At 33.3% G+C, this 15,525-nt stretch overlaps 1 long non-coding RNA gene across 1 annotated transcript; it reads right to left on the minus strand.

Moving 5' to 3' along the window:
• Positions 1–13,980, minus strand: LOC130051078 (uncharacterized). The gene is made up of 3 exons (XR_008799507.1): positions 13,867–13,980; positions 13,639–13,678; positions 1–2,953 (listed from the first exon to the last, which is right to left on the minus strand). It is a non-coding gene; the product is annotated as an uncharacterized LOC130051078 (long non-coding RNA).
• Between the last annotated feature and the right edge of the window lie 1,545 nt (positions 13,981–15,525).

The following is a 15,525-nucleotide window of genomic DNA, read 5'->3' on the forward strand; positions in this document are numbered from 1 at the left end:
AACTAGCAGAATTTAATTACAAGCTCTTACAAAATGTACTTAAAAATAATACATCTGTTCACAAATGGAATAAGAATGTATCTAATCAATGTCCGTCTTTCCAAACACTCGAAGGCACAAAACATTTTATCTTTTTGAGTGTAGAAACGTACAACTGATATGGAATAATTAAGAACTGTATTCGAAATTTAAATTAAAACTACCATTTCACTAAATTATTTATTATCATATACAGCTTTTTACATATATAAAATAAAGATGAAGCTAAGATATGCAAATAAGGAAAACATTAATATTTCCTATTTTATAAAGACAAACTTAATGTACCAATAAGATACTTTTAAATAACTGAAATTCAACTCTAATATAACTGGTTTTATGGTATTTCTATGACTTTGTAATGATAATTATTGAAAATATTCAGACTATCTGAAGGGGTCTGTCCTTCTGTAGCGCTGCCTGGAGGGGGAAATACCGGTATGAACATTTGTGTGTTTAAGGCTGTTATTATTATTATTATGTTTATTCTAGCAAAGCATCAGATGAATTACAAATCATAATCAACTACATTGTAAAATGCATTAATAATGTCAATTAGGGATCACAAATGAATTTTTGGCACATTACTATCATATGTTAACAATAGCACTCCAGATATTATCACAGCTATAGCTGCTAACAACATTATCAAGATACATGCTTATCATACTACCAGGTCTTATCACAGACAATAAGGATTATATACTTTAAATCAATCTTTGCCTAGGATAACCCATGAAAGCAATTTATAAAACTTGCTTATTTCCAATGGGTCCTAAGATGTTATAAGTTTTTTGTTGTTGTTTTTTTTTTTTTGGGGGGGGGGAGGTATTACAAATTTATTTAGATCTATGTCACAAATAAGTGTACAAATGCATACACATACATATACATACATTAAAGCAATAGAGAGATAGAAAAAGAGGAGTGGGAAGAGAGAAAGACTGTTGGAAATGGACAGAGAGGGGTGGTGAGAGACAGATAGAGAAAATATAATCCGATATCAATTGACACAAGTATGGTAAATCAATCATAACTAGGTTGTGTTGATATAGAAGAGCAAGATCAAAATATAAAGTTAAATATAGATAATGGTAGGTGTATTTGCCAATCAGAGTCTGTCAAAGAGAAAAAAACACGTATTCCACTGATTTATAAATTCATCATATTTGCAATGTTGAGTTGCAGTATACTTAAGTGTAGTTATATGTGTTTTAAGATCAATCAGCAGTTCCTGGCTTGATAGGCTTTGTTGCTGACATCTTTTCCTGTATATATATGATTTGATAATTAACAGAATAATGCTTATTTCTTTAGAACTGGTGATTCCAAAAAGTTTTTTTTATCTAATGTAATATTGATACCTTTTGTATTACATACAGTTATGATTGATCCTAGAAGCTCCTGTACCTTTGGACAATCCCAAAGCGGATGAATAATTGTTTCGTCACTATGTTTGCATAAACAACATAATTTGGTGTCTACTTTCCCTTGCAGTGGTTACAATTTAAAATTAAGAACTACATTTTAACTACAAATTCATTCTTATCTAAGATGTTATAAATTGATTATAGATTATGTTTGACTAAGACAAAATAGACAACAACAAAACAGATTGAACATTAGACGATTTTCCTAGTCCAAATTAAGTAAAATTATGTACATTGTTTGATTTTATATTGATACAAAATATTTTTTTAAAATGTATCATTATACACTTTACCATAAAAAACATTATATATAAATGCTTTCTTCCCTCCTACGAGCTTCTTCTGCAAGATACAACTTCACAGCAGATTCAAAACTAGCTCTATTAGCTATATGTTTTACTTCCAAAGGATTATTAACCTAGAGGCAGCATGACTTAATGCAAAAACTACCTCTCACATATCTGTAAATATTTGATATATTATTATGGATATTGTATAAATTATATATTGCTTATTGGAGTTATGAGATTGACAATCTATCTTGTATTGCTTATAGGATTGCTTATGAGATTGATCACTGTTCGTTATCTTCAATAATTCAGTTTAACGTTATCATATTTGTAAATGAAAATGTTTTCACGCATTACTTTATAATCACATGACTGTAAACACAATGTTTTAACGTTCAGTGTCTTATGACGTCGAAATTTGTTTTGCTTTACTATGACGTCACAATGAACAATACGTTTCAACAGTCAGTATGTAATGACGTCTAGATTTGTTTAATTTTAACGTTCCGCTGTTTGTGACGTAACGTCTTTATGTTACTAAATGAAAAGCTTCTGAAAATTTGAAATGAAAGCGCTAAAGCTTTACTAAACGACTTCGTTTATCTTTTTTATTTTTTACCTATACTTTTACCGATCATTGCGAAAAGTAATTACTATTTATCTATCTATCTATCTATATATATGGTAACCATCCATCAAAACGAAACTAAACAACGATAATCGCAAAGCACACTTCAACCAATTTTATAGCTGCGCCTATAAAACATATGCCAAATGTCATTGAACATAAAGCTTTCGTCAAGATAGAAAATAATTTCGTACAAAAATCTGGAACAAGTATTTGGTCATGAACGTTCTTAATTGCTGTGAAGAATTCGTACGACTTGAAAATTTGTGCTCCCACTTTTATGACATGAAACCATGTTAGATCTACCGTTTTTGAACGCAAAATTTTGATATCTAGACACAATTGAGTGAACATGTCCAATAGAGCAACAAGAAATATGAACAAAGTAGATATGAATGCGATGTCCTTTTCCATTAAGAATGAAAGCACATGAACGCTAAGTGAACATATCAAGATTAATCCCAGGTATATAGTCATTTTCTGCATATCCTCCTCAGCTCCAAAACATTTGTAAATACACCACCCATTCAATACAATGCTTTCAATCACGTAAATCCTACGTATCCCTGTAACAAAATAAATCATACATAAAGTACATGTAATTATGATCAAATGTTCTAAATTTGACCGGTCGACAAGGGATGATTACTCCTCCTAGACATCTTATCCCACCTCTAGTGTGTCCAGGGGTCTGTATTTCTCAACTCTCCATTTGGTATTGCTTATAGGAGTTATGAGATTGATCAATGTTCGTTTTCCTCACTTTTCATATATTAAATTGCACTTGAAACAAGATATGATTTTAATCTACCGATTATAAAGTCTCCCGAACGAAGTACTGACTCTATAATAGTGGCTTTTTCTAAGTGATATTATTTTCCTCCTTTGACAAAATCCTTGTCAATTTTAACTTTATTTAAGAAAATCTAGATCACAAAGACTTTGATTTTGAAATCTTTCAGGAAATCCCTTTTTCCGTCAGTAAAACTGGTGTCATTTTACCTTGATCCTAGTCTGTAGGTCCTAACATCATCTCATAATTTTTGTTTCAGTTTTTATAATCAAGGTCAAAGGTCAAGGTTACTGGAGATAATATATTTTTGGTTACTACATCCTTTTATTTCTGAAGATTTCATGTCTCTATCAGTACCAGTTCTAAAGTGATACCAGATTATGGTCAAGGTCACTGAAGTAACATGACTGATACGAATTTGTAGATCATCATTTTATTATTTCTGAAGATCCCATCCGTTTAGCAGACCTAGATATTAAATAATAATAAGTTTATGATCAAGGTCAAAGGTCAAAGTCACCGGGGTCACTTGACCTTGATATTGATTTGTAGATCTTGTCATTCTCTTATAATGTCTGAAGATTCCATGTCCCAGTTCTAAATCTATATTAGATGATGGTCAAGGTCGCTGGAGTCATGTGACATTGATACCAATTTGTAGATCTTATCATCCTCTTATCATTTCTGAACATCTCATCTTCTTTTCAGACCTAGTTCTTAAGTAATACCAGTTTTATGATCTAAGGTCAGAGATCAAAGTCACGTGACCTTGATTTTAATTTGTAGATCTTATCAACCTCTTATAGTTTCTGATAAATCCAATATCTTTATCGATTCCAGTTTTAGAATTGTATGTATTCTCAAGGTTAGAGGTCAAGGTCACTGGAGTCATTTGACCTTGATATTAAGCTGTAGATCATCATTCTTTCATCATTTCTAAAGATCCCATATCTCTATTGGACCTTGATCTTAAGTAATACCAATTTTATGTTCTGAAGTCAGAGGTCAAGGTCACTAGGGGCACTTGTTACTAGTTTGTATGCCCTGTCATTCTCGTGCCATTTCTGAAGATCCCATGATGCTATTAGTCCCGGTTTTAAAGTTATACCAGTTTCTATGTTCATATTCAGACGTCATGGTCACTGGAGTCACTAGATGTCTTCGTAGTTTAGATACACGATTATGATAAATACAAATATATTGGAAATCCAAAATCAAGGACATTTTTGTATAATTTTTAAGACAACTGTCCTTGATTTTGGATTTCCACTATCTTTGTATTTATTATAACCGTTTTTCTAAACCGCGGAGATGGCCTTCGTGGCCGAGTGGTAATCCGAAAGAGCGATAACAGATATTACCGTTAAAGTTTTGCTGTGTAATTACTTCTTCAAGACAATAATGAAAGATGTGAACCCGTTTCCAAGAAAACAAAACGTTGTCACTGGGACTTTAAACCACTCAATTGCTCGAAGGTTCCAAGTGGAAAGGATAGGATCCTTTGACGTCGTGGTTTGAAGTACTGAATTGGATACAGCGCGGGTACGTTAAGGCAGGTTATGAAATTTTTTACTGGGATAAAATCCGCGAAACAATGTGACGTCATAATTGAAATAAGTATATCACTAAGTATTCATTAAATTCCGATTTTATTTTTTTATTTAAGTTTTATTTATGCATAAAATAAACCATGCAGCTACTAAGATCAACGAAATTCGAAATGCTATACTGCTGTTGTGTAATTTCTGTCTGATCGATATGAAAGTAAACTGATGACGTCATGACTATACATCGAGTGACGTTGACACATGCAAGGAATCTGTTTATGTGTGCCATGCAAATATCGACAAAATGTAGAGTATTTGAAATATATGATGTCATCCTCTTGCCATTTTTGAAAATCGCATGATGCTATTAGTCCCAGTTTTAAAGTTTTACCAGTTTCTATGTTCATATTCAGACGTCATGGTCACTGGATTCACTTAAACCTGATGTCAATTTGTAGGCCCTGGTATTCTCTTTTCATTTCTGAAGACCCCAGGAGTCTATCATTAATATTTGTCAAGTTGAATTTCTTAAATTTTGGAATTAATTTTGTCCATAGAGTTCTCTGTTAAACCCCGCCGCCTTTGATCCCCCCAAAATTTACTCTAATCTCCTTCAATGTGAAAACAAAAATAATATATGCACATGTGGATTTCTTGACCTATCATATCGTTGAATATATATTACTTTCATCTAATGGTTACAAATAACGGTGTCGGAAAGATTTAGGTGCAAGAGAGAAGCGGAAGAAGAAGAACCGAGCAAAAACAATAAGTCTCCAAACTTCGTTTGGGAGACTTAATAAAAGTCATCACAGAGTCTTGCACACCTGCTTCGTAATGAGATATTTTCATCGTGTACAATGCCACAATGCAGGTACCGTGATCAGTGTAGCACGGGGATGTGAATTCCAAGCGAAGAAAGTAGGTCGACAAGTATTCAAAGATTGTGTTTCATTAAGATAAATCTAAATAGCCAAAAGTAGTGCACGGAAGACAATGGTTATTGACAAGCTAGCACTAGCAATTGGGGAGAATAGAACTCTTTGAAAATACGCAAACACGTCGACAATATACAAGTAGGGTAGGCGACGGGTATATTTGTCAGTGTAATTGATGAGAAATCTTCAGTCCTATTGCATAAAGTCCCACGTTTTTTTTAACCAGAAACATTTCTTTTAAATGGAAACTTAATATTCTACTGAAGAATCCAGCACAAAATCATGATATGCCGAATATTTTACTGTACTGTGTGGCGTACGGGGGTGAAATACTTAAATACATATCCTCAGCATAGTGAATATTGTTTTTATTCAAAAGTATATGGGATATTCTCAGATCATTTTGTCCAAAGGGATCCAAGTAAAATTACAGTGCATGATTGACAGTTTATGTGTTTAAATAAAGCTATCTGTGTGTTACAGAGTAGAATTAATAGCAAAGATGGTAACGCAGTCATGGACATCGTTCATATAAAACAGCAAGTGTAAATGATGTTATGTTTGATTCACTTTTGCCTTACGACCACATCATATTCGTACAAAACGTTACTCTGTTCCATTGCGAGTTTTACAAAAGTTATTTGATGAAGCTACAGGTAGTCTATACTTGAATTCTTCAACACCTGAAAATAGATTAAATTCTATGATTATGGATGTTGCCTATCACAGCTCTTTAAACCAGCACGGGTCATGAATGATATCTCTTCCAAATCATGCCGCCCGTTCCTTAAGTTCAAAGTTACAAACAAAGGAATATATACCGTCAACATAAGCAACATTCGTCTTCATAAAAGGATTCATTCGGGTATTCCAACTTATGTCAAGTTGAAATCAACACCCTATATTTCCTACAGCTATACTTCTATTTTTGCATGAAAACTTTTTAATTATCAACAAACTTTGCATTGCCTAGATATAGACTAGATATATACGTAATCCACTAACGTGTTCTTATTCTTCATCTTCTTTCAACTATAGTCCAGCTGGACATGACATTACTGGTGATGTTAATATAGTTGAAAATGAGAACCTCAAAAAACTTATTCTAAAAGGTCCTAAATACAGAGAATCTCGGTCTTTTAATTGGCGACAGAACTTCATCTCTATTATGAATTCTGTCGAAGATTATACCAGACAATGGGCTAAATATGAAAAAGAAGATCTATCCTTCTGTGTTTAGTAAACTGGAAGTGATAAAAGAATTAGATATTGTTACATGAGGAATATGTTTTGGTTCCAGATAACAAAGCTGGTAACGTTATCATCTTTGTAAGGCTCATTATTACAACTATAATAAATTCCACTTTTAGTATTCGTACTTATACTCCAACTGCCCTTTCAAAATCCTTCAAAATCATGCTTTAGTGTTAGACACATTTAATATTCCGGTGAATGGGATGAATGGATATGAGTTACCGTTCCTATACTGGATTCCTAAACTACATAAAACCCTTACAAACAAAGATGCATCGTTGGATCCAGTAAGTGCTCTACCAAGCCCCTATCTTTTCTCCTCACGAAAATATTAACAGCTGTGAAAAAGAAACTTCAAACAAACTATGCAACTAGATATGCCAGAAGTGGTGTTAATTAAATGTGGATTGATTCTAAAAAATTCTAAAAAAAAAAAAAAAAAACAAAAAAAAAAACTTAGTAAACTTGAAATCGCAAAACTTTTCCCAAATCAATAACATTAAAACCTAGAACTTTTCAACACTATACACGACCATTCCTCGTGATAAATTAAAGACTAGAACTTTTTGACATCATAGACAGTTGTTTCTTCAACAAAAATGGAAAAAGTAATATTCACATCTAGTTATCAGTCATCCAAAAACTTACTTTGTGAAACACCACTTTGATTTCACGCCAAAGTACTCTGAAGTTTAAATAAAATATATGCTAGAGTTCCTCAATGACAATATCTTCAAGGTCTTTGGTGATCAGGTCTTCCAACAGTCTGTTGGAATTCCCATGGGCACGAATTGTGCTCCTTTGTTAGCTGACCTGTTTCTATATTCCTATGAAGCAGAATTTATTCAAAAACTTCTATGTGAAAAGAAAAAATATCTTGCTTGGCCTTCTATTCGACATTTAGATAATTGTATCGACGACGTATTATCTATTAACAATAATTTCATTCATATGTCGATTCGATATATCCCTTTGAGCTCGAAATAAAAACAAAACCACATAGTCGTCCACTTTTGCTTCATACTTAGATATTTTATTGAAAGTAGACATCAACTGTATGACAAACAGGATGATTTTAGCTTCTCCATCGTCAACTTCCCATATTTATGTAGCAATATTCCATTATCACCTGCATATGGTGTTTATATATCTCAACTGATTTGATACGCAAGAGCTCGTTCTGTGCATAGTCAGTTTTTAAATCGAGGCAAGCTACTGACAAACAAGTTGGTGATGAAGGGGTTTCAACAGTCTCGTTTTATTTTGTATTACTTATAGGAGTTATGAGATTGATCACTGTGCGTTATTTTCACCTTTCATGTAGAGGAAAGATGAAAGGGAAGCTTGCGTAACGTGCCCTCTGGTGAGGGGATGTTTCCAGTCTCTGGCTGAGTTTTGTTGCGGTCCTCAACTCATTGCATCACTATAAGAATTTAATATTTCTGATTGTACATGTAAATAAGTGCCACTTAAGGAATAGTGTAATTACTGACAAAATTCATTGGTTATACTGATGTGTCCCTTGCGTGATTTTTCGCAGTCCTCGACATTTTTATATCAGGGTAACGATGTCTTTAGAATATCGTTAATTCTTCACTATTTCATTTCAAAAATTACTTGTGCAAACAAAGCATGTAATTATTATCTTGTAATCATTTCAAACAATGAACAAAATATGTTCATCAGGTGTAAATGCCATTACATCGAACACGCATCTCTAATGCAATATTTTTGTTGAAATATGTTTACTCGCGTGTAATTCATTCTTTTAAAAATCAATGTTAGTGTAAATCAACTTACTCAAATGTACACATGAATAATTTTCAAACACATAGCAATAGAAGGGGTGCTTAAGGGTTTTTTCAGTAGTTGGTTATTTTTACGAACAAAGTTTGATTGATTGATTGATTGATGTTTCCGACACACTCAATAATTTTTCAGTTATCTGGTGGCGCCCAGTTTTTATTGGTGGAAGAGAGAACCCAGATACAATGTACCTGGGAAGAGACCACCGACCTCCGAAAGTAAATGGGAAAATTTCTCACTTATCGGCGCGAGCGGGATCACAAAGTTTGATACATAGACTACCTCCATTTATCAAAATAATAATTGAACCGATCAATCCTCCCCCTGTAATTTAGGATTGAAACTGGGTTTTGTTACATTTTTTCGTTTTTGCTTCTCGAGAATTATCAGTCTCTTGTGAGGGCGACTTCTCCAGCAGTCCTTCCCGTCTTTTTTAAAAAAAAAAAAAAATTCTACGTGCATGTAATTGTATCATAAGTTAGACAGAATATTAATTAAAAATAGAAGAATGTTCACTCCCATTGGTCGAGTCACAGTCACCAAAACACTGCTTTTACCTAAGCTAAACCATCTGTTTATTACACTACCAAATCCAGATAAAGATATCTTGTCTTTTCTGAATAACTAGTTTTTTTGAATTTATAGGGAATTCAAAGAATGACAAGATCAAGAGACAAATTGTCACCCAAGATTACTTAAAAGATGTCATGAAAATGATTGAGGTGAAACATTTTATAATGTCTTTAAAATGTTCTTGGATTAAAAGATTAACAAACAGTCACAACCCATGGGTAGATACTTTTTGGCAGTCCATGGCAATGAGGTGGTAAAAAAAATGATAGATTTTGGAGATGAATATATTTATACTGTTATAAACCAGAGCAATGATTTTTGGCGTGATGTTTTTCGATAATGGTTAGCAATGATGCGAGCAATGGATGATAAATATTCCATGCAAAAACTCATAATACAAATATGTGTGCTGGTAATAAAGACATTTATGTTAAAACATTGTATCAACATGGTGTGAAAATAGTTGTTACTACAAGATTTTTCACAAACATTTTGTCTAGCAAATGTATGTATAATGCAATACAACAATATTACCAGTACTATATCTAAGTTTTTAGAGACTTTGTCTGTTAAGAGATCAGATGTTAAAGAAATTGTACACCATTTATTCCTTTTTACTTTGAATTTACACTGTTGAATGACAAATGTTCCAAAGTGTTATATGAGATGATAAATAGTAATGACCTCATACCCAAATCAATTCAAAAATGGAACACTGAATTATATATGCATTTAGAAGGCAATATTTCTTTCAAAGAGTTGTTTAAAGTTTGTTTTAAAACAAGTATTGATACCCAAGTTCAGTGATTGCAGTACCGAACTCTTTACAAGCTTCTTCCTACGAAATGTTACCTCACGAAAGTCAGTATAATTTCAGATGACTGTTGTTCATTTTGTAAAGAAAATGTAGAAACAATACAACATATGTTTATATCTTGTTCTGATACTCTATCACTTTGGAATAATCTTAGCATGCATATTTTCAGAAAAACAAAAAAGAATTGGTTTTAATGTTACTAATGTTATATTTGGTAAAACGCCTCTCAGTTTGTGTAATAAAGTTGTTAATTTCATAATTCTGTATACCAAACAATATATTTTCATTTGTTCAAAACAAAACAACATTCCTCATATTACTGGGCTGATACATTATCTTTCTTTCAAATACAAAGTTGACAAATTTGTAGCAATTAAATCATGTCAAGTTTTGAAATTTGACAGACTTTGGGAAAACTGGAAAACTATTTTTCATCTGTAACCTAGACTTTTTCACATCATAGACAGTTGCTTCTTCAACAAAAACGGAAAACGGAAATGTTCATATCTAGTTATCAGTCATTCAAAAACTTACTTTGTTAAACATCACCCTGATTCCACGCACAAGTACTCTGAAGTTGAAATAAAAAATATGCTAGAGTTCCTCATTGACAATATCTTCGTGGTCTTTGGTGATCAGGTCTTCCAACAGTCTGTTGGAATTCCCATGGGCACGAATTGTGCTCCTTTGTTAGCTGACCTGTTTTTATATTCCTATGAAACAGAATTTATTCAAAAACTTCTACGTGAGAAGAAAAAATCTCGCTGTGACCTTCAATTCGACTATTAGATATATCGATGACATTTTGTCTATTAACAATGATAGCTTTCATTCATATGTCGATTTGATATATCCCTGTGAGCTCGAAATAAAGGACACCACAGAGTCGTCCACTTCTACTTCATACTTAGATATTTTATTGAAAGTAGACATCAACGGCAAACTGACAACTCAACTGTATGACAAACGGGATGATTTCAGCTTCTCCATCGTCAACTTCCCACATTTATGTTGCAATATTCCATTATCACCTGCATATGGTGTTTATATATCTCAACTGATTCGATATGCAAGAGCTTGTTCTGGGTATAGTCAGTTTTTAAATCGAGGTAAGCTACTGACAAACAAGTTGATGGTACAGGGATTTCAACAGTCTCGATTGAAGTCAGCATTTCGCAAATTCTATGGTCGTTATAACGATCTAGTTCGTCAATACAACCTCGCATTGGGTCAAATGCTGTCTGACGTGTTTCATACCGATTGTTAAGCCGTTCTTGGCACACTGATTTGACTGTGGATAACTCCGTTTATCTGATCAGGATACGGGGCTCACGGCGGGTGTGACCGGTCAACAGGGGGTGCTTACTCCTCCTAGGCACCTGATCCCACCTCTGGTGTGTCCAGGGGTCCGTGTTTGCCCAACTATCTATTTTGTATTGCTTGTAGGAGTTATGAGATTCGTTATCTTCACCTTTCATTCAACCAATAATGCTGAACTAGTAGTGTGAAAGAGTGAGATGATGTGAGAATGTATAAAATGATAAATATGTATCTTCATTACTATTACTGATGATTATGTGAATATGGAAAAAGAATAAATTATTTTTTTTAAATTAAACATTAATTACGACTGCCCACTCCCTCCATTCATTCAATTTGATGAAATGCACTTTCTAAACAGTGTTCTCCATAACATCGAAGAAAATAAACTTTGCTATTCTTAGATATATGATACAATCTGTTAACCCTTAGCATAAAAAAGATATTGGTACCAAAAGCTTTGTTAAAACTACGTGTATGTTACCTTAAGCTTAGGACCGCATCGATAAGCAGTATTAAGCACGCCCTCAATTTCCTGTCAAAGGGCAGTAACTGCAAACATATAGGAAATTCGCTGACGTTTCGGTCGTATAGTTTCTTAAGAGGGATTTTCGCTTAATGAATCAAGAGGGAGTCTTGCATATTTTTGGAGTAACGCATTTAAGTGGTATTTCTAAACTCCTCTTTTTTGCCAGTGTTACTTGTTTTGATTAATTTACACAGGTACCTGAAGTAAGGATATTACTTACCTCCCCCTTGATTTTTACGGCGATAATTTTCCGAAAATTGTGAATCCCCTGTGTGTCTCATTCAAATTCTGTTTATGTAATCGTTCACGCTTTTTTGAAGGTTTTAGAGGTTGTTATTTTATAATGTCAGCAGAAGGCGAATCTCTAAAGCTTATAAAAGAGTGGAAGAATTGTACATAGATCAATATTGGGGTGAGATAGACAGGGAATTCACACATTTCGGAGATATTATCGTTCACAAAATATCAAGGGGGTGGGGTTAAGTAGTATCCATACTTCAGGTGTCTGTGTCTATTTTTCTATAACCAATTATTGTTTTTATTTCTGGTCATTGGATTATCTGAAATTATCAAAAGTTTATGTCAATTTCATTAAAATATGAAACTGCCTTAATCACCTGGTATTGTGGTAATATAATTTAGAGAATGTTTTAAAATGAAAATTTAATGGCATAAAAAGTCAGAAACATCATTATCGTTTGATCGTACGAATATCAGAGTAACCTTGAACAAGTTTGAATTTGATATTTATATATTCACTTTGTTGAAGAGGTGGATTTTGGTAAGAAACTTTGCTAAAGGTAACTGGAGTATCGGTCCCCCTACGCCAGAAGACCCCCCCCCCCCCCCCCTACGCCACACGTCAGTACCGTGTATTTGACATTCACACTTTCAGTCAAATATTCGGCATATCATGATTTTGTGTGAGTTTCTTCAGTCGAAAATTGAGTGTCTAATAAAAGGAAATGTTTCGGGGACTTGGGACTTTATGCAATGGGAATGAATATTTCTCACTTAATACTCCGAAAAATATACCCGGTCCCTGCCCTACTTGTATATTGTCGAATTGTTTGACTATTTTTAAAGAGTTCTAGACTCCCCGATTGCTAGTACTAGCTTGCCAATAACCATTGTCTTCCGTGCAATACTTTTGGCTATCTAGATTTATTTTGATTAAACACAATCAATCTATGAATACTTGTCGACCTACTTTCTTCGCTTGGAATTCACATTTCCGCGCTACACCGATCATGGTCCCCAAATGTGGTATTGAACACTGTGACGTTTATTGAAAACAGTTTTAATTGCTTTCACTAAAAAAACTTTCATTTGATACCAATGAAAGTTTGTATTACATAACCATTCATTCTTGAAAAGAAATTTGGGGACTTTACATACCGGATACCTTAAGAACTCGTAAAACTTTACCTGGTATTGAAAATGTTATACATCTTGTTGTATTAAATTAGATACTATATCACACTGCAAAAGTTGAACAACTACCAAAGTACTTCCAGTTCTTTGATTTTACTTGCCAGAGTCACCATTTTGAAATTACATAATTCAATGCCTTTGTTCAGCACAGTGATAACTTATAAATCACTGGATTATAACATTGTTAACCAACATAAAAAACGACGTACATAGACATACACCCAAACACACACGTTATACCTTCCATTGTGCCAAATTTTATCTCCACCAGTTTTGAAACCTGAAAATGTAAAACAATTGCAAGAGTTTATCAAGAAGTCTAGCTTAATTCTACACAAACATCATTATTTCACTAAAATACCATCCATATGAAAGTAAGTACCAAACTTGACTGCGATTTGTTTAGATTAAATTGGCAAATAGGCCACTGTTTGTTTATATAGATTGGAAGAAATTTATAGTAATCACCCGTTTCCAGTATCGATGTGATGAACAAACTAAATCTAAACTCACTGCAGTAAGAGGCAATTCCTTGTTGTCGACTATGTAGCTTGTAAATGTTTAGGGAAAAAATCGAGAAGCAAATGAATACTTGCGTTTTGATAGTCATATAAAAGCAATGATTCATTGATTTGGTAGAGAATGGTTTAAATGCAAACCACAATTTCTTAAACCATTTCAAACATAATGAATGGCTTTTTAAAAACTGATTAAAAACTTCTTTCACATACAAAACTGCCTTTTATTGTATTCATGTTTAATGTCGAATGGAACTAAATCCAATTCAAGTGTCTCTCTTTGTATTGCCAAAAATGCACATATCTTTGCAGTAATCTCAGTTTATGGATCACTATTGCTCTGATTTTCGACAGCAAATTCCTTAATGGCTTTCGCCATAATAATCTACAACATCTCGGTTGCGTATTTGAGTGTGTTTCCATGAATACAAATTGAGAAATTTGAGTGTAATCATACACATTCATGAAAAACTGATTAAGAATTTAAGCTGTGTCTAGCATCAAAATTTCTTGCTATAAACATATGATGACAAGGAAAAAATGGGGCTATGATCATGTTTTCTGTAGCAATAACTATCAGCAAATAAACGTACAATGCATGAAAGAAAAAAATAGAATATAGAAATATAAAGTAAGTAAGAGAGAAAGAAAAAGAAATAGATGAAAAAAAGACAGTTTCCTCAAACTTTTCTTAATCTTTCCTCTAACACATTATGTAAATCACTTTGTTATATGCACTTTTAAAAGTTTTGCCGGTGTTTAAGGATCGATAGAATTAGTATTATTACCGTGTAGGACGTTAAGAATATTAGTTTGTTATTATTAAAAATGTTTGACCAGGGAATTAGCAAATATTGATTGATATCGAAGCAGCGTTCGCTTTTCAACAGAGAGTTGTAAGAATGGATTCTCAGCAGCGGAGTCAAACCCTGGTAGTAATCATTGCAGGACGCCTTTGTGACGTCGGGCCATTTCAAAACTATTTTAAATTGTAACAGGATTATGAAATGAAAGCGCTTGAGTTAAAATTTCAACTTTGCGCACTATTTATTTTATTTCTTTATATCTTATACTGTGATTTTTTAAAATTAAAAATAATTTGGACACATATATTTGGCGATGGAATTCTCGCCACGCTGTCACACGCTACATGGTCATTGAGAATGGAAATGGGATTCAGGTATTTAACGTACATTTAAGAGGATCATAATTAGATGGTTTTGTCTTCGATAAAATCATTTAATTCATATGTAAATGAGATGCTAGTATTATCTCAAAACAGTGTATAAATGAATAGTAGAAATGAATACCATTTCTTTATTATGGCGTTTATGCGCACGGTGTATTTACACAACAAAAGTGACGGGCCGTCAGCATGACTCAGGACAGCCTCCAACAAACAAAAGCATCATCAAAAGCAAATTCAAAATCAACATACAACTTATTTTCTCGCAAAGTCAACATTCAACATTCACAGTTCGAAAAATCAGCATTCACAATTCAAAGTTCACAGGATATCGAAGCGTCCTTGACTCTGGGAGGTGCAGATGTCAAGGACTTATAGATTTTCACATTTCATCATACATTCTGACAGTGCCGCTTCTAAGCG

Source organism: Ostrea edulis, chromosome 10 (assembly GCF_947568905.1).
Source record: "Ostrea edulis chromosome 10, xbOstEdul1.1, whole genome shotgun sequence".
Lineage (NCBI taxonomy): Eukaryota > Metazoa > Mollusca > Bivalvia > Ostreida > Ostreidae > Ostrea > Ostrea edulis.